The following is a 9,990-nucleotide window of genomic DNA, read 5'->3' as shown; positions in this document are numbered from 1 at the left end:
CAGGCTGGAGTGCAATGGCGCGATCTCGGCTCACCGCAACCTCCGCCTCCCGGGTTCAGGCAATTCTCCTGCCCCAGCCTCCTGAGTCGCTGGGATTACAGGCACGCGCCACGATGCCCAGCTAATTTTTTGTATTTTTAGTAAAGACGGGGTTTCACCATGTTGACCAGGATGGTCTCGATCTCTTGACCTCGTGATCCACCCGCCTCGGCCTCCCACAGTGCTGGGATTACAGGCTTGAGCCACCGCGCCCGGCCCTGCTTTTTATTCTTTTAAATTTGTTAAGGAGTGTTTCATAGTTCAGAATATGGTCTATTTCTGTGAATGTTCCACGTGCTCTTAAACAAAATACATATTCTGCTGGGATATTCTTTAAAATGGGGTTCTTATCCAGACAGCATACAGTGGGATCCTTTTTTTAAAATGTCATTTGACAATGTTTTCCTTTTGATTAGTATAATTTATACCAATTGCATTTAACGTAATTATTGATTTGATTAGATTTTAAGTCTGTCATTTTATCATGTTTTCAAATTGTCTGTTTTTCATGTTTCTGTTTTCCCTTTTCACTTGCTTTTTTTTTTTTTTTTTTTTCCCCAGATTACAAGTCAAGTGTCCCTTACCTGAAATGTTTGGGCCTGTAAGTATTTCTGCCTTTTCATTCACTTCAATCATGTTTACCTTTAGTCCATGGATCATGGTTATAAAAGCTGCTTTAAAGGTTTTAACTGATAATTCTGAAATCTAGATCATCTTGACATCTGCTATCTTCTCTCTCAAGAAAATGTCAGCTTTATGTGGCTCATAGTATGTTGAGTAATTTTGGATTGTATCCTGGACATTTTGGACGCTATGTTGTAAAGATTTTTAGGTCCTGTTAAAAATTCTCTGGAGAATGTTTTTGTTTTAGCTGGCAAACAGCCCATTTAGGTTCAGACTAAAAGTTCCATCTTGCCCTCTTTGAGCAGCAGTTCCAACATTAACTTTTCAGAGGCTTTGTGATGCTTTTTGTCTCTGCTCAGCACCTGCTGAGAACTGGATGGTGGTTTTTAAGATGTTCAGTTCTTGAAGCCTTTGCTAGTTCTTTGTGTCTGTGCTGTGCACGCAATGCTCAAGGTTGAGCCCAGTGCAAGACTGAACCCAGGACTTCTTTTGCTCCACACACAGAATTAGGGAACATCTATATCTCTCTCAAAATTTCCCCTATGCCTTTCCAACCTCCAGCTGTCTCTCTTTCTAGTTCCTCTGGCAAGAAAAGCCCAGTTTCTGGGGGCTCCTATAATGTTCAGCATGTACACTATGACTGGAACCACCTTCAGAGTAGAAGTGGCAAGACAAAAAAATGATGACTTCCTTCAGATTTCTTGGGAGACAGTCTCCATTTTCTCGTTCCTCTAGCCAGAGATACGGGTATTTTCTAGAGTTTTTGGTGCTTATGCTGCTACTACTTCAGTGTAATCTGCAAATGGAACTGGTTTTGGAGCACAAGAGCCCATTTTCTTACTTTTTCTGGCTAGGTACAAGAGGTTTCTCTTAGAGTGTTTGCTACCTGCACCTGCTATGCAGTGCCCACAGGGTCAAACCTGGCAGACAAAGGAGAGAAAAAGATCTCTATGAAATGAACACATATAACACACTATTATTCAAGTTTTGATTTCATATTTCATTTCTCAATTGCCTACTATAGTTTGCTTTTCATTGTCCTCATTTAGATACTTAAGAAAATAAGTAAACTTGTCCAGAGTTTTTAGTGTAGTCAATGTAAGAGACAAGTTGTAGATAGGTTGGTCCATTTTGGCCACCAATGGACTCAAAGGGCAACAGTCTTGACCATTTCATATAGTAATTAAAGCATCTATATGAGAAAATTCTGGGAATGGGCACTGTGGCTCACACCTATAATCCCAGCACTTTGAGAGACTGAGGTGGGAGGATCACATGAGACTAGGAGCTTAAGACCAGCCTGGGGAACATAGCAAGACCCTATCTTTACAAAAAAAAATTAGCTGGGTGTAGTGGTGTGGGCCTTTAAGTTGTAGCTATTCATGGGGCTGAGGTGGGAGGATTGCTTGAACCCAGGAGGTCAAGGCTGCAGTGATCACATCACTGTGTTCTGGCCTGGGTGACAGAGTGATATGGTCTCAGCAACAACAACAACAACAACAACAACAACAACAAAATTCTGGGAGAAAACTTCAATGCAGTTGATGGAGTTTACTGTTTCATTTGTTTTGTTTTGATCAAATATTCTTTCTTTTATTAAAAAAATGGAAGTTTCATTCCCAAATGAATTTTACAGAATCTGTTTTCTACACTTAAGTTTATAATTATTGATATAAATATATTTAACTTTATATAAAATCATATCTTGGCTAAAACACTAAGTCATCATATATTATAAATAACCTACATTGCAGTCACACAATACTTTTTAGGGGCTCTTTTGAAAAAGGCTTTTTCTTAGCTGGTGAAAAATAATTTGAGGTATGGTTAAAGATGTAACCTCCTTATAACACTAGTTACCAAAAATCATCCCTTGGTTGCCTTACAGATAAGTAGATTATGAATGGCAAATGAAACAGTCCAGTAAGTAGGCAAAATATCCACAATAAAATATTCACAAAGTATACTATATTAACACATGTAACACATCAAGTGTGTATATCTATATAGCATCCTTATTATAGACATTATTTATTTAGTTATATCATTATAGTATTTCCAAGTTAACAGTACATTTTTTTTTTAAGAGACAGGTTCTTCTAATACTACCCAGTCTGGAGTGCAGTGGCTATCCATGGGATCACAGGCAGTATATCCTTGAACTCCTAGCACAGCAGTTCTCCTGGCTCAGCATGCTGAGTAGCTGGAACTATAGGTGTGCACCACTGAGCCTAGCTAAATGTAAACCTTTAAAGTTTAAGACAGCAGCATGATTACACCTGTTTATTTTTTCTCCCCACTGAGACACCCATTAAAATAATAGTAAAGACATAAAAGGGTTAAATCTACAATAACAACAACAACAACAAAAAAAGACAATCCATCAGCAAAACAATGATTGTATCAAATGTCTGCAAACTAGAACAGAAATTATTAAGGAAGACGATATATTCTAGAAGACAGTCAATGTGTCTTCTGCTGGGAGGGAGACATGGAACATAAAACAGAAAACTGAAGTCCATACATAGACCATAACTACTATCAAAAAAAAAATGGGCAAAATATTAAAGACGTGTATCTAAGGAAATATAGTCACACAGCATATTACTGTATTTTGGTAATTAGGCATCTTTCAGTGTAACACAGTGTCCCACCCAGTTGCCTAAAATAAAATCCACTAGCTCAGCCAAGGCAGTGGCTCACACCTATAATCTCAACACTCTGGGATTCTGAACCACTTGAGCTCAGGAGCTCACAACCAGCCTGGGCAACACTGAGAAAATCTGTCTCCACAAAAAAATACAAAATTAGTGAGGTATGGTGATGCACACCTGTGGTTCCAGCTGCTCGGGAGGCTGAGGTAGGAGGATCACCTGAGCCTGGGAGGTGGAGAAGGTTACAGTGAGCTGTGATTGTGTCAGTGCACTCCAGCCTGGGTGACAGGAGACCCTGTCTCAAAAAAACAAAACAAAACAAAATGCCACTAGCTCATAAAGTTTTCAAAATCTTTCACTTAAGATTTCATCAAATCACCACCATGACCATGACTACCACCACCACCATCGACTTGAACAAAAACCAAGAATCACTGGACAATTCAGGAACGCCTACAACACTAGAAAAAGCAAGATACAGACAAAAAAATCATCCTGGAGGAAACATAAAATTCTAGATTAAGACACTCAAATAATTTCAGCAAGCACCTGCATCCATACAATGAGAACAAGATGTAGTAAAAAAAATCAAAAACAAAACAAAACCCCACCAACAACAATGGAATGCACTTTTGAAAATTAAAATGCAATTCAATAGAAATATCTGAAGGTATAAGAGAAAAGCTGGAAGACTGAAAAAAAAAAAAACCAAAAACCTAGGGATTCCAACATGTCCACTAAGAGTTAGAGAGAGAGGAGAGAGAGAGGGGCAACCCAGAGTACAACTCATTAGCACAACAAATAAAAACCTATTCTTAGGTGCATCACTATGAAATTTGCAGAACAACACAGATTAAAAGGCAACATCAGAGTGAAAAACAAAACCAAACTAAACAGAGGCACTTCAAGAGAACACAGGAACTAATGTGAAATACCTTCCAATAGCCACAGGTGAAACAATTTGAGCAAAAAAACAACGATAGTATTGAATTGTAACCCAAAGAAAAGAAATACTCACGAGACCATACCAATGTAAATAAATGGCTGCATAACTAAATAATTGGAGAAGAAAATAAAAGCGGTACAAAGAACAAGGAAAATAGAAAACGACCTTTAAAACATCACAGCAATAATTGCTGCAGGCAAGATCCACTAAGGAACGCTAAAAGTGAAGCTTTAGTATTCTTCTTTAAAAAGAGTATTTGTCCTCTCAGCCTTAGCGCCATTTTTTTGGGTGAGTGTTGTTGGTTTCTGTGTTCGGATTCCATGTACAATCCATTGACATCTGACCTCTGCACTTACCTCCATCACAGCAAACTAACTGTAGCTTTTCTCTTTTTCTCTGTAGAAAACTCTGTGCCATGAGAGCCAAGTGGAGGAAAAAACGAATGCACAGGGTGAAGCGCAAAAGAAGAAAGATGAGGCAGAGGTCCAAGTAAACCACTAGCTTGTTACACTGTGGAGGCCACAGGAGCAGAAACATGGAATGCCGGACACTGGGGATGCTGGTACAAGTTGTGGGACTGCATGCTACTGTCTAGAGTTTGTCTCAATGGATCTAGAACTTTATTGCCATCTGATCGCCAATCACCTCTGAGACCCACCTTGCTTATAACCAAAAATGCCCATGTTGGTCCTTTGCCCTGGACCTGTGACATTCTGGACTATTTCTGTGTTTACTTATGGCTGAGTGTAACAACCATAAAATAAATCACCTCTTCCGCTATCTTAGCCGAAGAGTTAAAAAACAAAAAAAAAAGAGTATTTGTAAAAAAGCCCCCCAAATTCTTCTAAAATAGTAATTATTGCGGTGGTTTTAACATATGTCCACAAATTCTTCAATACTTCTCCCTTCAGGGGGTAAAAGCTCAATTCTCTTCCCCCTGAATGTAGACTGAACTTAGTGACTTGCTTCTAACAAACAACATGGAAAGAGAGGAACTGTAACTTTAAAGTGAAGAAATGTGGCACACCCTACATTAACCAATGCCTCAGGGTTAATACCTCCAACAATGAGAAAGTCACATTACATACCTCCTCTTACATGATGTGATAAGAAAGGCACTAATGTACTATTCTTCCCCATGACAATTCACAACCTTAGACTTATCATTAGAAAACATTAGACAAACCCAAACTGAGGGACATTCTAAAAATACTGAACCTACTAACTTTCAAATGTGTCCAGGTGATAAAAGACAAGGAAAGGACTGGGAAAAGTCACAGATTACAGGAGACTAAGGAAACACGACAAATAAATGCAGTGTGTTATTCCGGAATGAATCCTGAGGTGGGGGGGAAGGTATATTGGTGGAAAGTCTGTAATTCTAATAGTATTTTAACAATGATTTCTTAATTTTCATAAGGTACTGTAATGATGTAAGAAGTATGCATTAAAGGAAGGTTGGTGAATGATGAGAACTCTATGCTACTCTTACAACTCTAAGTGTAAAATTATTTCAAAATAAAAATAAAGTTGCAGGGGAGAAATCAGGTCATTTATAGAAAAAAAAAAGAAAAAATAACAAACCTCTTATTGGTAAAACAGATGAAAGAAAACAATAGAGCAGTGACAATAATGTTTTTAAGGGAACAACGAGAATACTGTTATTAGCCAAACCACCAAATTAAGCAGCAAGACAAAATAAAGAATTCTTTAGACAAATTTACTTCCCCATACTTTTTATTAGGAAGCATTTCGGCACATTTTCCAGCAACAAAGAGAGCAGATCAAGAAAAATGAAAACATGAGATCTTGAGAACCAATATGAGAGCCAAACTGACAGAGAAGGGAAGAAAAACCTCAAGATAATACCCATGCAACAGGCCTATAGAAGAATCAGTTCATGTTGATCAGAAAGAAGGAAGGCTCCAGTAAAAAAGAAAATTTGAATGGAATTGACATTGTTCTTTAAAGTCTGAAATAACTAGATTACTTCAGAAAAAGACTATGCAAGGAAAAAAAAAAAAAAGGCATTGTCTAACTTTATCAGAAACAAGAGTGGTCAGTTAAGAGATAATGTCTGGGCTGCATACAGTTTTTCCAAAGAATCTTAAAGTGAACCTGGAAACCATCATTCTCAGCAAACTGACACACGAACAGAAAATCAAACACGGCTTGTTCTCACTCATAGGTGGGTGTTGAACAACGAGAACACATGGACACAGGGAGGGGAGCATCACACACTGAGATCTGTCGGGGCAAAATAGGGGAGGGACAGCGGGGGGGTAGGGAGTTGGAGAGAGATAGCATGGGGAGAAATGCCAGATATAGGAGATGGGGAGGAAGGCAGCAAATCACACTGCCATGTGTGTACCTATGCAACAATCTTGCATGTTCTTCACATGTACCCCAAAACCAAAAATGCAATTAAAAAAAAAATCTTAGAGTGAAGTAAATCCTCAATTCTAAATGCAGGAACTCAAAAGATAGTATCTAATATTGATAGATAAGTAACAGTGTTTAAGTATATGATCTAGATACATGGCAATCATCCTAGGAAGATCAAAAATCAAAGATAGTTAAAATACCTAAGATTTTCTCTGGGGAACAGGACAGAGGGTGGGGCAAAGAGCCTCCTTATTACAGTAAGCTCTTCTGTGATTTCACTTTTAAATACCATATTCATGTATTGTTTTGAAAACCTTTCAAATTTCCTTTAAAAAATAGATCATTACTTTCAGCAGTGAATAAAAAGTAACTCCATTAATTCATAGCCAAGTCAATAAGTTTCTATTTATAGTAGTGGTTAGACATTAAATAAAGCATAGTTCTTGCTATGAATGGTCAAGGCTTTCAACTTATTAAATGATTAATCCATACTTATTTCAAAATGTATTTTTTTATATTCTTTTAGACAAATTTAATAAACAGGAGTTACTATGTTAAATCTTTAAAAGTAACAATTTTAGGTATAGTGACATTAAACGTAGTATTTTTTAGTGTCAACATGTTTTAATTAAACAATTTTATGTATGACATATTTAAGATCTTTGAAACACTGGAAGTAAGCTTAAAGTATATTGGATTATGAGTAGTCAATCCAATAGATGATAATAATGGTGTGAATCTTTTTTCTAAAGATATGCCCCAAATCATTAATATTTGGTTTTGAAGTATATATATCTATAAATTCTTGAATAAATGTGTTTTGTGTATCTACAAGTGTGTGGATGTGTAAGAAAGAGGGACTTTACAAACTCATCATTTCTCAGACAAAATGATGCAATCATAATGTAAGGTTCCAAATCAAACAAAGCAGCAATTTTTCTTGGCTTCCCTAACTTATCCCACTGCTAATCCAGGGTGGAAATACTGCATCCTTTCATACAGACATAAATAGCATTTTTCAAAAACAGTTATCAACAATTGGTATGCGATTAACTTTTAATCAATCATATTTGCCAACGTCAACAGTGTGGTATAATACTATACAGAAGGCTTTCAAGTTATTATTTTTTTAAATTAAAATTCACAGCTTTAGTATAATGCTAACTTTTTCAGGGATTATGATGTTATACTAACACAGGGTGAGCATACCTAAAACAAAAATCTAAAATAGAAATTGTTCCAAATCTGAAACTTTCTGAGTGTTGACGTTATTTGAGAACAGAAAAATCCACACCTAAGTGCTTAACACAAACTCTGTTTCACACAAAAAATTACTAAAAATATTGTATAAGATTACGTTCGGTCTATATGTATAAAGTACATATGAAACAAATGAATTTCATGTTCACGCTTGGGTTTCATCCCCAAAGTACTGCATTGTGTACATGCAAAATCTAAAATAATCCGAAATCCAGAATCTTTCTCCTCCCAAGCATTTCAGATAAGGGGTACTCAATCTGTACTCATTTGTATTACTACTTTATGTGTTTATCAAATTAAAGAACTTTATCACTTTTAATAGATTTCATAATTTTTTTTTTGCAGATACTACTTTCTAATCTTAAAATGGAGCTAATTTCTATGCCAGTGCTGCTGTTAGAATCAAAAAAAGCAATATATTCAAAATATCTGACATATAGCAGCTGATTTAGAAATGTCAGTTTTGCTTTCTTCTCCGATAAAACACTAAATGGCGGATGACGCGGAGGCCCCGGGCCCTGGGATGGGGAACCGCGGTGGACTCCATGGAGGTTTCAGCAGTGGTATCCGGGGCCGGGGTTGCGGCCGTGGACAGGGCCGCGGAGCTCGCGGAGGCAAAACCGAGTATAAGGAGTGGATGCCTGTCACCAAGTTGGGCCACCTGGTCAAAGACATGAAGATTAAATCTCTGGAGGAGATCTATCTCTTCTCTCTGCCCATTAAGGAATCTGAGATCATTGACTTTTTCCTGGGGGCCTCTCTCAAGGATGAGGTTTCGAAGATTATGCTGGTGCAGAGGCAGACCCGTGTTGGCCAGGGCACCAGGTTCAAGGCATTTGTTGCTATTGGGGACTACAATGGTCACGTCAGTCTGGGTGTTAAGTGTTCCAAGGTGGCCACTGCCATCCGTGGGGCCATCATCCTGGCCAAGCTCTCCATTGTCCCCGTGCGCAGAGGCTACTGGGGGAACAACATCGGCAAAAGCCCCAGACCGTCCCTTGCAAGGTGACAGGCCGCTGTGGCTCTGTGCTGGTGTGCCTCATCCCCGCACCCAGGGGCACTGGCATCGTCTCAGCACGTGTGCCCAAGAAGCTGCTCATGATGGCTGGTATCAATGACTGCTACACCTCAGCTAGGGGCTACACTGCCACCTTGGGCAGTTTCGCCAAGGCCACCTTTGATGCCATCTCTAAGACTTACAGCTACCTGACCCCCGATCTCTAGAAGTAGACTGTATTCACCAAGTCTCCCTATCAGGAATTCACTGACCACCTCATCAAGACCCACACCAGAGTTTCCGTGCAGAGGACCCAAGCTCCAGCTGTGGCTACAACATAGGGTTTTTACACAGGAAAAAAAAAAAAAAAAGAAAGAAATGTCAGTTTTATTTCTCCTTTTGTCCCACATGTATCTTGGTACAGGTTTAAAGTGTAAAGTATAATTCAATAATTTATTTAAATCAATTTATTCAATAATGAAATACTGAGTCCCAAATTCTAAATATTCTAAATAGGGTGGGTGTTCTGGGGAAAGAAAGAGAAGAGAAAAGAAGGAAAGAAAGTGAAAAAGGAAGGAAGGAAAAAAAGAAAGGAAAAAAGGAAGAAGAGGGAAGGGGAGGGGAGGGAATGTGAGGGAGAGGAGGGGAAAGGAGAGAGGGGAGGGGGAGGGGGGAGGTGAATGGGGGTGGGGAGGTGAAGGGGGGAAGGGAGGGGAGGGAGAGGAAGATAGGGGAGAGAGGTAGGTTGACTGCCCAACCAGAAGTCAAGACTTGATGTAAACCCAGTCATTAACATAGTAAGGACACTGGTGTAGGAACTGGCAAACAGATAAAAGCTTCAAAACAGAACCCAGAAACTGAACCACACTTAAAGGAGACATTATGTAAAAGAGGACAATCAATAGAGACAAAATGGGCTATTCAAGAAATGGCTTTCCATGTATTAGAAAAATGAAATTATATCCTCATTTCATTACATCAGCAAAAAGGATCTTGAGCTGATAAAGGATCAAACTTACAAAAACAAAACTTTAAAGCTATTAGAAGAAATTATTATTATTATTACTTTTTTTTTTGGGGGGGGA

General features: G+C 38.4%; 1 protein-coding gene and 1 pseudogene across 2 annotated transcripts in view; one reads left to right on the top strand and one right to left on the bottom strand.

The window, feature by feature from the left end:
- Positions 1–9,990, bottom strand: part of SP4 (Sp4 transcription factor) — a 94,636-nt gene that overhangs the window by 29,456 nt on the left and 55,190 nt on the right. The gene's annotated exons all lie outside the window — the stretch shown is intronic.
- LOC108303192 lies at positions 6,662–9,262 on the top strand (annotated as a pseudogene).

Source organism: Cebus imitator, unplaced genomic scaffold (assembly GCF_001604975.1).
Source record: "Cebus imitator isolate Cc_AM_T3 unplaced genomic scaffold, Cebus_imitator-1.0 Scaffold45, whole genome shotgun sequence".
NCBI classification, from domain to species: domain Eukaryota; kingdom Metazoa; phylum Chordata; class Mammalia; order Primates; family Cebidae; genus Cebus; species Cebus imitator.
This window is presented reverse-complemented; position numbering and strand designations above follow the sequence as displayed.